The following is a 13,213-nucleotide window of genomic DNA, read 5'->3' as shown; positions in this document are numbered from 1 at the left end:
GTTGTACAAGTGTGACTATGTAATAAGTAATAAAAACTGCGGCCAACAATTACCACTACATACGACGATTGTTGGCTGTGTTTAGTAATGCAGATGCACAAGTATGGTACGGTTCCTGGAATGGGCGCAGTGCGGCCGTTATGTAGCTGCACCCACCATCTCGCTTGCTTACATTTTGGGACCTATAGCAGTCTTTGGTGTAGATACAACAAAAACCATAAAGGAAGCATGTTTTTTGAAAGTGCTATAAAACAGTCAAACAAAGCAATTTATATAGTACATGTTCCTTTATTGGGAGCCATTGAAACCATTACAAATCGGGGTCACTTGGTTACGCTACTAGAGGACACTGAGAGAGCGCCATGCAGGGTCAAGACTAATTTTCATATGGCTGGGTTCAAACTGGAATGGCATGGGGAGTAAAAAAACGATGGCTTCAGGCCCAGATCTCTGTACTGGGGTGAATGTATGACATTGTTCTGCATTCTGTCCATCAATTATTCTTTTTGAATTCTAAAGGGGCAGCATTTCAGCTAGAAGAAAGCTGCAAACTCCTAATTAGCCACTACACGCAAACTCCGGACTTGTATACTCCCTGCCAAGATTGCTTGAAATTTTGGGGAAAGTGTAAATATGTAAATATGCTCTTCAATGAACATAAATGATAGTCTGGGAGGTATACACTATGCTAGATATACTCGGCAGAAAAGCAGGTTATGAACGATTGCTTATAAAAGGGCAATAAAGCTGGGTGCATGGCACAGTTCTATAAAGTACTACCATAACGATTCAATAACAGTGGTATTGTGCAATTTTCTGTCCCGTAGGATGCCTCGAATGACAAAGATGGCTAATCCTGTGATGAGAACACATTCATTCCAGATACCTGCTGAGTCTCATTAGGGACAGCCTTCGCCACCTGACCTTCACTGACACTCATCACATGTCACGGAGGACCCTGTCCTGGCAGACTACTGACGTTCAGAAGAGCCTGCACACTGCCATCCTGTGCTGCACTTCCGCCATTTTAATTGAAGGCAAGGATCAAAAGCTGCCAATCACACTTTCATTGACGTCTCTGGGCTGCACATGTTTTCAGAGTATTCTAGGCACGTAGTGCAATCCTAATACGGTACGTCTTTTAAGAAAGGAATACGTCGCCCATTCATTTGCATTTTCAAGGGCTTCACCTACATGACTTTCCTATATGCTAGTAATGAATAGAGTCAGCAACGTATATTAAATACTGCACAATCAACAGCACTCTTGATTTAACATCTGAACCACACCAAATGTTGCACGTGTGCAATCAAGTGTAATTCATATATCTTACTCCTCAAACCCCAGGTGCACGGGAGACAAAACAGGTCTGATTTCGAAGATATTCTAATGAATATGCATAGAGCCCACTGACATGCCCTGTATCACAATGTGGTTACTTTGCATGTTCACTGGTTAGTCTTCAAAACTAGAAAGAGCACCACTAGCCCACAAAACCGCCATTCCTTAAAGTGGCCTTTTGGTTGTGCAGAAATAAATCCATTTTAACACAACGTAACACTCTGGATTCACAGAGTTCTTACTTGATAAAAACAACACATAAGTGCAAGGACCAAACCTTTTGGTTTGGAGGCTGCAGCTGGTTCTGCTGAAGGCCTTAGTTGTGGAATACCAAAGCCACCTAGCTTTGATTCCACCTCAAGCCTCTTTCTTCCACAAGCCTACACTCCTTGTCTCTTTATCTCACTCTTGCAGTTTCTTTTCCTTCCCTGCTTTCTCCCTTTCTTCTTGTTTTTTAGGTCTCGCCTGACCCAGCGCATGCGCTGGTCTGGCGAGACATTTTGTGAGGGCTCCAAAAAGTGCTACCAGGCCAGCCTAGAGCTACAGTGCATGTGCGCGGGCGCGGGCGCGCGCATCGCGCGTTACCGAGATTACTTTCACTTTCGCGGCCGCTTTGATGTTTGATCGCGATCACCTTCGCGGCCGCTTTGATGTTCTCCGTGAGGCTTCAATAGATTGCAGGAGTTAAAACAAGCATTGGCATAGCCAATAGGCCTCGGTTTTGGGACCTTATAAGTGTTTAGTTATGCAACTGTTGCATGGCTAAACACTTAAAAGGTCCCAAAAGCGAGACCTATTGGCTATGCCAATGCTTGTCTATATTTATTTTCCTCCTTCTTTCTCCCTTTTAGACCTCTCTCTCTCTCTCTCTTGCTCTGTGTTCAAGACTGCTGATGAAAAACAAATCCTTGTCAGCACATACCTAGAACCACCTAAAAAAATTAGATGGAGTGTAATACGCTTCCCTGATTCGGCCACACATGGTAAAGCATCTGAGAGAAAAATAAGACACATACATTTGTTTTATTTCTAATAAAAAAGAGCAATGGTCTCAGCAGAATGAACGCAAAACAAACTACAACCTAAATCTTTGTGGTGTTCTTCATCAGGAAATGATTGTGTGTAAGCATGATTAAAAGGGGCATTATTACCATATGAACAACGGTGCAAGGGGCTGGCACATTAAGCTAGATTTACCACAACGTTGTCTAGTGTGTTCATTTAATGCAGGGTTCTCCAAAGTTGGTCCGACAGCTAAATGTATCTAAATGGGGATATGCTAAAAATCTGGGATGGATCCGACCCACCAGGACCAACTTTGGAGAACCCTGATTTAAAGCATAGCAGGAATAACCACAAGTGGGTCATGTGCTCGCTGTGCCATCCAAGCTGTCCCCCAGTGAACAGGAGCAATGAGGCTGAAACAAGCCTGTTGTTATGTGTCTTCCCGTTCATAGGTAACATGGCCTGACAGTTTGGGCTACACAGTTCACTTTGGAACCAAGACTGATTTGCATTTTGTGCTTCCCCTTCTGGAGTGGTGCAGGGTGCAAAAAGACACTATAGACTAAAATGCTTTTGTATGTTATTTTAATGTGATGTCATAAATGCAACAAGGATGCCCATAGGCGGGACTCTGTGTTCAATGTCCCATGGGATCTAAGCTGCATCTCACCTATGAGGTCCACGAAGGATGACACCAGTCTGGGGTTGCTTGTTTTGCTGTTGAGAGGAAATGAGGACTCGCAGTTCGGGTTGAACTGGCAGCAAAACTGATTTACATAAAGCTCCTCCCTGTCTTGAGTGGCACAGTGGGTAAAACAATTACAGACTGCAATCATCTTTTATTGATTTAATCATTTAAAACCTCACAGTAATCTACTGCACAATTCATGCGTCTTAGGCCATCATTTACATTGCCGCATAAATCCAGAATTAGCAACTCTTAGGTCTATAATTGGAGAATAACTTCTTACTGCATTATACATAGCATACAATTCCACACAGTGGCAAGGCAGCTGGATGTGCAAAGGCAATTTGTTTTATTATCTCTTTTTATCTATAAGGAATACATTTTTCCCATGGAGAGAGGGCTTCGCTTGCCCCCCTGGAAAATCTGCAGGTGATATGTTCCCTTTTATTGACTATTACCAGGTGGAGAAAGTTGGATTTCGATTTGTAAATACCCAATTAATCAAGTGTGTGCATGCATCAGCATACAAGAGTAACCATGCCTTGTTCCACCCCTGACAAGGTAGCTGCGTGAGCGCTCTGCGCGCATGTGCTCTTACCTCTGTGATTTTTAATATCTTTTGTGTCTTATTTGTTTGTTTATCTGTTTTTAGATAGCGCCCCTTACCTGCACTTTAATTGGCCCCCGCACTGCCGTTTTGGCGGATTTGGCTCTGGGGTGGGTGACCTGTTCGTTTTGGCAGCCATCTTGGAGTGGGGTGTGTGGATAGAGGTGTCTCTACCCTCCAGCGCTTCAGTGCGCAGGAGCAGCCTGGGAACACCTACTTAAGGCGAGTCCCTCCTGAAACCGCCCCTGACAAGGTAGCTGCGTGAGCGCTCTGCGCGCATGTGCTCTTACCTCTGTGATTTTTAATAACTTTTGTGTCTTATTTGTTTGTTTATCTGTTTTTAGATAGCGCCCCTTACCTGCACTTTAATTGGCCCCCGCACTGCCGTTTTGGCGGATTTGGCTCTGGGGTGGGTGACCTGTTCGTTTTGGCAGCCATCTTGGAGTGGGGTGTGTGGATAGAGGTGTCTCTACCCTCCAGCGCTTCAGTGCGCAGGAGCAGCCTGGGAACACCTACTTAAGGCGAGTCCCTCCTGAAACCGCCCCTGACAAGGTAGCTGCGTGAGCGCTCTGCGCGCATGTGCTCTTACCTCTGTGATTTTTAATAACTTTTGTGTCTTATTTGTTTGTTTATCTGTTTTTAGATAGCGCCCCTTACCTGCACTTTAATTGGCCCCCGCACTGCCGTTTTGGCGGATTTGGCTCTGGGGTGGGTGACCTGTTCGTTTTGGCAGCCATCTTGGAGTGGGGTGTGTGGATAGAGGTGTCTCTACCCTCCAGCGCTTCAGTGCGCAGGAGCAGCCTGGGAACACCTACTTAAGGCGAGTCCCTCCTGAAACCGCCCCTGACAAGGTAGCTGCGTGAGCGCTCTGCGCGCATGTGCTCTTACCTCTGTGATTTTTAATAACTTTTGTGTCTTATTTGTTTGTTTATCTGTTTTTAGATAGCGCCCCTTACCTGCACTTTAATTGGCCCCCGCACTGCCGTTTTGGCGGATTTGGCTCTGGGGTGGGTGACCTGTTCGTTTTGGCAGCCATCTTGGAGTGGGGTGTGTGGATAGAGGTGTCTCTACCCTCCAGCGCTTCAGTGCGCAGGAGCAGCCTGGGAACACCTACTTAAGGCGAGTCCCTCCTGAAACCGCCCCTGACAAGGTAGCTGCGTGAGCGCTCTGCGCGCATGTGCTCTTACCTCTGTGATTTTTAATAACTTTTGTGTCTTATTTGTTTGTTTATCTGTTTTTAGATAGCGCCCCTTACCTGCACTTTAATTGGCCCCCGCACTGCCGTTTTGGCGGATTTGGCTCTGGGGTGGGTGACCTGTTCGTTTTGGCAGCCATCTTGGAGTGGGGTGTGTGGATAGAGGTGTCTCTACCCTCCAGCGCGTCAGTGCGCAGGAGCAGCCTGGGAACACCTACTTAAAGCTCCTCCCCTAGCGCAGCGGGATCGCGCAGCGGGCGTGTCCTCGCGTGGCCGGAGTCGTGCCAGAGTCCTGCCCGTCTGCGCCCGTCCGCGCTAAGGACGCGCTGGACGTCGCGGTACTCTGTGCAAGGACTATCATACCATTCTGGGTCCACCATGCTGACGTACTCGCGGGATTGCCTGTTTGCCATCGGTCAGGTAAGCCGCTGCTGCACCCTTCTACCGGTACACCCATTGCGTGGCCCATATCATTGCCCTTGTAATGGGTGGGCTCTCGATTCTCCGCATCCTCTTCCAAGGTTTATTTCTTCGGAGACCCGCCGTACTACAGACACTCGCACTACTCTGAAGATCTTGAATTTAAACGTTAGGTCTGTGCTGAAACATTATCAGCATATTTATGACCTCATTAAGGAGGAAGCTCCAGACGTATTTGCCATGACGGAAACATGGCTACAGGACGCTGATACCGCTATTACTAATCTAGCCTGCCCACCCGGCTATTCTATGTATACTCTGAATAGGCTGTCTAGGGGTGGAGGTATCGCGTTAGTGGTAAAATCTATCTACCCTTGCGTCTGGGGTGCCCTAAACATCTCCGGGTGTGAAAGCGCCATGTTCAAGGTCTCTGTCAGCCCTGAGTTTACCCTGTCCGGGATGGTCGTCTATCGCCCACCCGGCAGTGATGTGGCGTTTAGAAATGCTTTCCCTGACACTGTTGGCCCTTTGGTCGCCGACTGTGCCAACTTCTCTATCATGGGTGACCTAAACCTACATTTCGACACCCTCTCCGGCCTGACAGTGCGTTCCATCTCTTCTGACCTGGAGGCCTTTCAACTTCCCCAGATGGTTTCCCAGCCTACCCATCTGGGGGGGCATATTTTGGATCCCCTGTTTACCAATCTGTTGGGGATTCAAACTACCTCTGTCTCTCCGGTGGAATGGACAGACCACTTTTTGGTGTCCATCCTCTGCCCGGTCTCGGCCACTCCTCCCATCTCTACGGCTAGAAGGGTCCAGAAGAGGGCTTGGAAAAAGCTTCGGCTAGAGGACTTTCATCGTCTTCTATTAGAGGAGCCGCTGGGTCCTTTGACGGATGTGGAAAGGGGGTATGACCTCTTCTGTTCATGGATAACTAGGGCCTTGGACTCTCTGATACCCATCGTTTCAACTAAAATCAATTCCAGAGAGTCGAGTCCCTGGTACGATGGCACTCTTCGGGCCCTAAAGGGTGCCTGTAGACGAGCAGAGAGGGCTTGGAGGAAAACCTATGGGGCTGATCTAAAAGCTGCATACGCCAAGTCCGTTAAGCTTTACCATCGAGCTATCTGCCGAGCCCGTGCGGCTTTTTATGCCATCGAATTCCGGAACAGTCCGAATCCGTCAAAAGCTATCTTTAAGGCCGTAAAAGATCTCACAGCGAAGCGGACTACCTCTACGACCGTGAGCTCTCTTTCCCATTGTGAATCCCTTGCATCTTACTTCTTGGGGAAGGTCCAAGCTATATATAGGACATTCCCTAGCATAGGGTTCACTGAGGAAAGTATAAATGGGGTCCATCATCAGGCTACACTGCTTGTTTTCCCCCCCCTTACCTTGGATGGTTTTGACAAACTTGCGCTGCAAGTCAAATCTGGGTCCCCATCCGATCCAGTAAGGCCTGCTCTCTTCCGAGATCAGGCTTTTATGGGGCGTACAGCCGTATGCTCCCTTGTCAACCTCTCCTTGGAAACGGGAACCGTTCCATCTAAGTGGAAACAAGCTGTGGTGTCCCCGATCATTAAAAAGCCCACCCTGGACCCTTCCAAGCCTGAGAGCTATCGCCCCATCTCGTTGTTACCCTGGCCAGCCAAAATCACGGAGGCCCACGTTAACCTGGCCCTGTCTGAACATCTGACTCGGACCAATGCCCTCGACCCCACACAAAACGGATTCCGTGCTGGGCACAGTACGGAAACTGCGCTACTTGTGATGGTGGAACACCTCCGGGCAAGGTTGGATGCTGGTCAAACGGCGGCGCTTATTTTGTTAGATCTTAGCGCCGCCTTTGATACGGTAGACCACAGCATCCTCCTGCGTCGGCTCGAGGAGACTGGCATTGGCGGTCAGGTGTTGCAATGGTTCCGCTCCTTTTTAGATGACCGCTCCTTCTGTGTTGCCATCCCTCCCTTCAAGTCCAATTACCAACCACTGGCCATGGGGGTTCCGCAAGGGTCCTCACTGAGTCCCACGTTGTTTAATCTTTACGTGAGACCGCTGGCGGATGTCGCTAGGCAGTGGGGCCTTACTTTGGTCTCATATGCTGACGACACTCAGCTGGCGGTTACTCTCAGCGGGGATGCGGAGATTGAGGCCCCCAGGTTTCAGTCCGGACTGAAGGCGGTGGCTAGTTGGCTGACAGGCAACTGCCTTCAGCTAAACGCCACTAAAACAGAGGTGATGGTCGTCGGGAAGGGAGTGGAGCTGTGGGGTGACCACTGGTGGCCCTCCGAGTTGGGACCTACTCCGATCCCGGTATCGGAAGTGAAAAATCTGGGGGTATGGCTGGATGCGGGCCTCTCCTTTGTAGGCCATACTAAAAGAACCGCGGCCTGTTGTTTCGGTCTCCTGAGGGGCTTGAGACCTGTTCTCAAGTTCTTTGACGCCCCGACCAGGCAGCTGGTGATCCAGGCTACTATCATCTCCCGCCTGGATTATGCCAGCTCTCTCCTGGCTGGGGCTAACCAGGCTGAACTAACCCGCTTACAACGGGTTCAGAATGCTGCGGCGAGGGCGATCGTTGGCTTGCCTAGATTTTGCTCAGTTACAGGTGTCCTTCGCTCCCTACACTGGCTTCCGGTTAGGAAGCGCATCCTCTTCAAGGTATTGTGCCTTGCTTTTAAAATCTTGCGAGGTACAGGCCCGGAAATTCTGTCGAGTTGTCTGTCTTTCTATGTCCCTGCCCGTAGCCTTCGCTCTCAGGGTCTGGCCCTTGCGGTGGTTCCCAGATTCAGGCTTAGCCGCATGGGAGGACGCTCGTTTAGGGTAATGGCTGCGTCAGCATGGAACTCCTTGCCTGTTGAAATCCGCTTGCTGGAGGACCTTCTGACTTTTCGGAGGGCCATAAAAACCTTTTTGTTTTAGCTGGCTCTTAGCATCTGTTTTTAGCCTGTGGTTGTGTTACGTGCTACCTTGTCTCTGCGCCGGGACGCTCCTTGGCTGGAGTATCTGTGCGCACAATAAATAGTCGTAACATAACATAACATAACTTACCAGAACAGTTTTCTCTGTGCTGATGGTGGAGAAATCTGCAGTAGTGATACAATTTACGCCTGCTTGAATTCCTTTTGTAAATTTTTGACTGTTGTAAATGTAGCTCTTTTCTCTCGTGAACATGTTTTCAGATGAAAATGGCATTGTGAAGGGATCCCATTGATTTGTGGTAATGAGCAGCGGCGGTTCCTCCTTGGAAGCGGAGGAGTCCAGCCACCCTTCCCACACAGCAGCAGAAAGGTGGAAAAATAAAATGGTAATAAAATAATTTTATTAACATTTCAGTTTTACGGCGTTCTGCCAAACAGAGTGGGCAGGGCGGGCCAGTGCAGCATTGCTGCTGATTGGAAGCAATGACGAGTGGCCCTTTCAGTGTAAATTGCACATTTTGGTTTGGCCAGATACATTATTACGGCCAAACAGTCATGCGTAATTCAACCTCTCTAACCCAGCTGGGTTGGAGAGCAGACAAATGCTCTTCAGTGTTCTTCGGAGCACCGAAGCAGCCTACTCCAGCCAATCCAGACACTTCTCTCATGCAACATGAGAGCAGTGTCTGGATTGGATAAGGAGCTGGAGACTTGCTCTGGAGGAGTCAGGAGCTGGCTGGAGAACACCGAGGATGTGATGCAGCCTAAAAAGGTTTGTGAAACCTTTTTTCATCTAAATTGTAAATGTTTATCTGTATTTTGTTTCATTTTATTTGTGTCAATCCACCATTTGTGTGGGTCACCAACCACCACTGGTAATGAGAAACAGCACTGACCACCTAAAAAGAAATGCAACAAATGAGAGAACACTTGCAGTATGTATTGACAAATTAACAGGGCAGGGCAGTTTAGGCAATTCAACATTAGTTTCAAATATTGTTATTCATCTAAGTACAAAGCTAATCCTCTGAAACCCAGAGATATTATTGTGTGACATTTGCCCCTACACGTTTTGTTGAATCTGAAGTCAGAAGATTTAGTTCATAATTAGGTAATCTATTTTCTGCAATTCAACACTAATCCTTCCTCCAGCTTGTCTTAGCTTTTGCTGACATTTTGTCGTTTCCCTGTTTCACTCCATCTTTGAGATGTTGCAGGCTCAGTGCATGTTTCAAAACAACAATCAGCATTTGGGCTGCTGGAAATAGTAGTTAATTTGGTGGAGGGACTGCAAATACTGAATATTTATACTGATCAGGGAATTATTTGTAGTCGACTTATTTCTCTCTCCTTACCCATGTGTCCCCTTCTTTTGCCAATGAATTTTACTCAAGAAATACCAACTTTGTTGTATCTCCGATTTTTAGCAACCTGTGCAATGTATGTTTATCATGGTTTTTACCTGGGGTGTTTCATTCCTCTACCAGAGAGATGTTGTCTTCAATGTTTTATATGTATTGTTTTTAGGTTATTTTATTGAATTGCTTGCATTTATGTACTTTTTTTTTGTCAAACATATTTTTATTGAAAATATTTCAAAGTACATCATAGGTTATTATGTTATGTTATGTTAAGCGTATTTATATAGCGCACGACTCACCCGGGGGCATCTCGGCGCTTACCTAGTGAACAAGAGGAAGAAACCGGTAACATTTGATGAATATATTAAAACAGAAAGGTTTTTAGTTGTTTCCTAAAAGCAATGTACAAAGTGCATTTTTGCAGGGCCATGGGGAGCTGATTCCAGTACCGAGGGGCAAGGTATGAGAAGGCTCTACCGCCAGTACGGCTTAGACGTATTTGGGGGACCTTTAGAAGAGCTAATGAGTTTGATCTGAGGTTACAGCTCGAGACCTGCTTTGTAAATTTCTTTTGTAGATAATGAGGACCTTTACCGTTTAAGGCATTAAACGTGAAGCAACATATATTAAAAAAGGATCGCTTCTTCACTGGTAACCAGTGGCGCTCTCTCAGCAAGGGGGCTGAGGAAGAGCCTGGAGGGCGATTTAAAATCATCCTTGCCGCGGTGTTTTGAATCACCTGCAGTTTAGCAAGCAACGTCTCACCTACTTCAGCCAGCAGCGCATTCCCATAGTAAAGGTGACTCATCACCATAGCCTGGACCAAGGTTCTATGATGTTTAATAGGCAAATAAGGAAGTATCTTGCGTAAGAGATGTAGGCTGTAATAACAGGAACTAATAGTGGTTGCAATATGATCCTTTATAGTTAGTGTCTGGTCCAATTTTAATCCAAGATTTTTCACGGATTGAGTAGGAATGGGAGCCGTTCCCAGCTGACGAGGCTACCAGTCATCAGTCCAGATGGTTGAGGCTTTACCCATAAGCATAACCTCGGTTTTACTAGGATTCAGCGGGAGGCAGTTCTCCGTCATCCAATTAGAGATGGCGAGCATACCTGCCAAGAATCGGGTTTTCTCATCTTCTAGGTTGGAACCGATTGGGAACATCAGCTGAGTGTCGTCAGCATAGGAGATTATCTCGAACCCAAACGGTTCAACAATTTTTGCCAGAGGGGCCATGTAAACATTAAATAATGTAGGACTTAGACAAGAGCCCTGAGGTACGCCCTTGTCCAGGCAAAATTTCTGAGAAAGGTAAGGTCCTAACATTATCATTTGGCACCTATCTGACAAAAAGTTTTCCAGCCATTTTAAGGCTGTGCCTTGAATGCCACAGGAGTATAGTCTCTCTGCAAGCAGTAAATGAGAGTTAGTATCAAATGCTGCGGAGAGATCTAGGAGGATCAGTACCACTGATCCCCCGGCATCCATTGCCTGCCTCACAGAGTCCGTTACTGCCAGAATAGCGGTCTCAGTGCTAAAACCTGGGCAAAATCTAGATTTCCATCATTTTACCCCTCACAGGGAGTGTTGCAGGTTTCGACAGGATGAAAGTGGAACATAGTTATACAGTGCTAAATATTGACCCGGCCCCAATCTCATTGAACTGCTTAAATGAAGGGTACAGTTTCTGACAACAATGGGGCTTAGGGCAGATCCTTGTAATCCTTATGTGAAATCAAACGATTTAAGTATGTGTCCTATCTTTCTTTTGTGATGGTAATTTTCCAAATCCTTCCAAACGGAAGTTGCCACATGGAGCAAACTAAAGTTATATAAAAACAACTCCCAACGGGGGAGTAAAAATAACCACAAAAAACCCCAAAAAACTCCTCTGTCCCCCCTACTCTACAATGGTGGCGGCAACATCAGTACAGCTTATTCAACTTGTGATAATAGAAGGTAACTCAAAATTGAAAGAGATGAAAAACTCTGACGGAAGAAGGAAAGACAGCCGATGGTAATTCACATGAGAGGAAGGTGACTAATGGGCCCCATTTTAATTCAAAATTCTTGTAATTATCCCTAAAAATATCTGACATTTGTTCCAGGCTAAGCAGTTTCCATAATCAAGAATGCCAAAGGGTGATTGCTGGAGCTTCCCTCCTCTTCCAGGCGGCTGCCAGGGTAACCTTCACCGCTCCTTTACAGAGCCACATGATTGTCTTATCTGCTCGGGTCTGATGCTCCAGGTTGGGGTTGCGAAGTCCCAACAGGGCACCGGCCATGGTGGTTGGGATGGGTATCCTAGCATATCTTTGATGTGTGCGAGTATTTCTTCCCAAAAGGGGCATATAGTCGGGCAGTCCCACCAAATATGCTGAAAGTCCCCCAGGAGCCTGCAACCCCTCCAGCATCGGAGGTGTTGGGAAACTTCTGCTTAAACTTGGACGGATGGAGATACCAGTCCATCATGGTCTTAAGGTGAGCTTCCCGGAGTTCTATGGAATGATTGAATCTTGTGATGTCGGTCCATAAATGTGCCCATTCGTCTTCAGAGATACTGCACTGTAGTAGTCCACCCCACATGTACATATATCTTGGTCGTGAATAGAGTGTGGTGGTGAGTAGGAAGTTATATATAAACAAAATCACCCCTTTCACAGAAGTGGTCTTAGTGAGGAAGGACTCAAATTTTGTAAGAGGACGGGTGGCCGCCTCTCGCACTTGAGGTGTAAGGGCCCAGTGCATTAACTGATTGTAGTGGTATCTTTCCGTATTCTCTAGGCCATAGTCCCGCTTGCAGTTGTCAAAGGCGAGGGGATCAAAATTATGACAAAGATGTGTCAGAGCAAGGCATCCTCTCTCCCTCCAAGTGTCAAAGGGTCCCTCTTGTAAGCCTGGCGGGAATGCAGGATTAAGATGGATTGGTGTGAATGGCAAGGGGAAAGAGGTCCATCTGTCATCTTCTGTGACTGAGTCCCACACTTTCAGGGTGGTGCGTGTAGGGGTGCTAATGTATGTATTCTTGGGTCTGTCCTTTTTGGGGCGCCAAGCCAGATCCCATATAGTCCTCCCCGTCACACTGTGATCCATATGCAACCAATGTTTATCGGATTCCCGTTTTGACCACTCAGTCAGTACTCTCAATTGTGCGGCTTTATAATATAGTGTTATATCTGGGAGTCCGACTTCACCCCCCGTTCGAGAGCAACGCAGTAGGGAGAAAGAGAAGCAGACGCGTCCCCCTTGCCAAATGAAGTGCCAAATCATAGTTTTAACACACCAAAAGAAGTCTCTCTCCAATTTAATGGGCATGGCCTGAAATAAGTAAAGGAGCTTAGGAAGGAGTGTCATTTTCACAACGTGTTTCCGGCCCAGCCATGAAAAAAAGAGAGGTTTCCACTTCTAGGGCTCTGTTTGGATACGAGTAAGAATGGGGGGAAAGTTAGCGGTGTAGAGCCCCTCTATCCTAGGTGTTAGTTGGACTCCAAAGTATTGTATAGAGGAAGTGGTCCATTGGAGAGAAGTGAGAGACTGGAGCCTGCAGAGTTCCGCTTGGGGGAGTGTGAGGTTAAGGATGTACGATTTGCCAAGATTTATTTTAAAGCCTGCTACCACTTCAAACCGGTCAAGTTCCGATTGTAAAGGTGGAAGAGACGCGGCAGTGT

Source organism: Triturus cristatus, chromosome 8 (assembly GCF_964204655.1).
Source record: "Triturus cristatus chromosome 8, aTriCri1.1, whole genome shotgun sequence".
Lineage (NCBI taxonomy): Eukaryota > Metazoa > Chordata > Amphibia > Caudata > Salamandridae > Triturus > Triturus cristatus.
The sequence above is the reverse complement of the archived record's forward strand: the minus strand, read 5'-3'. Positions refer to the sequence as shown.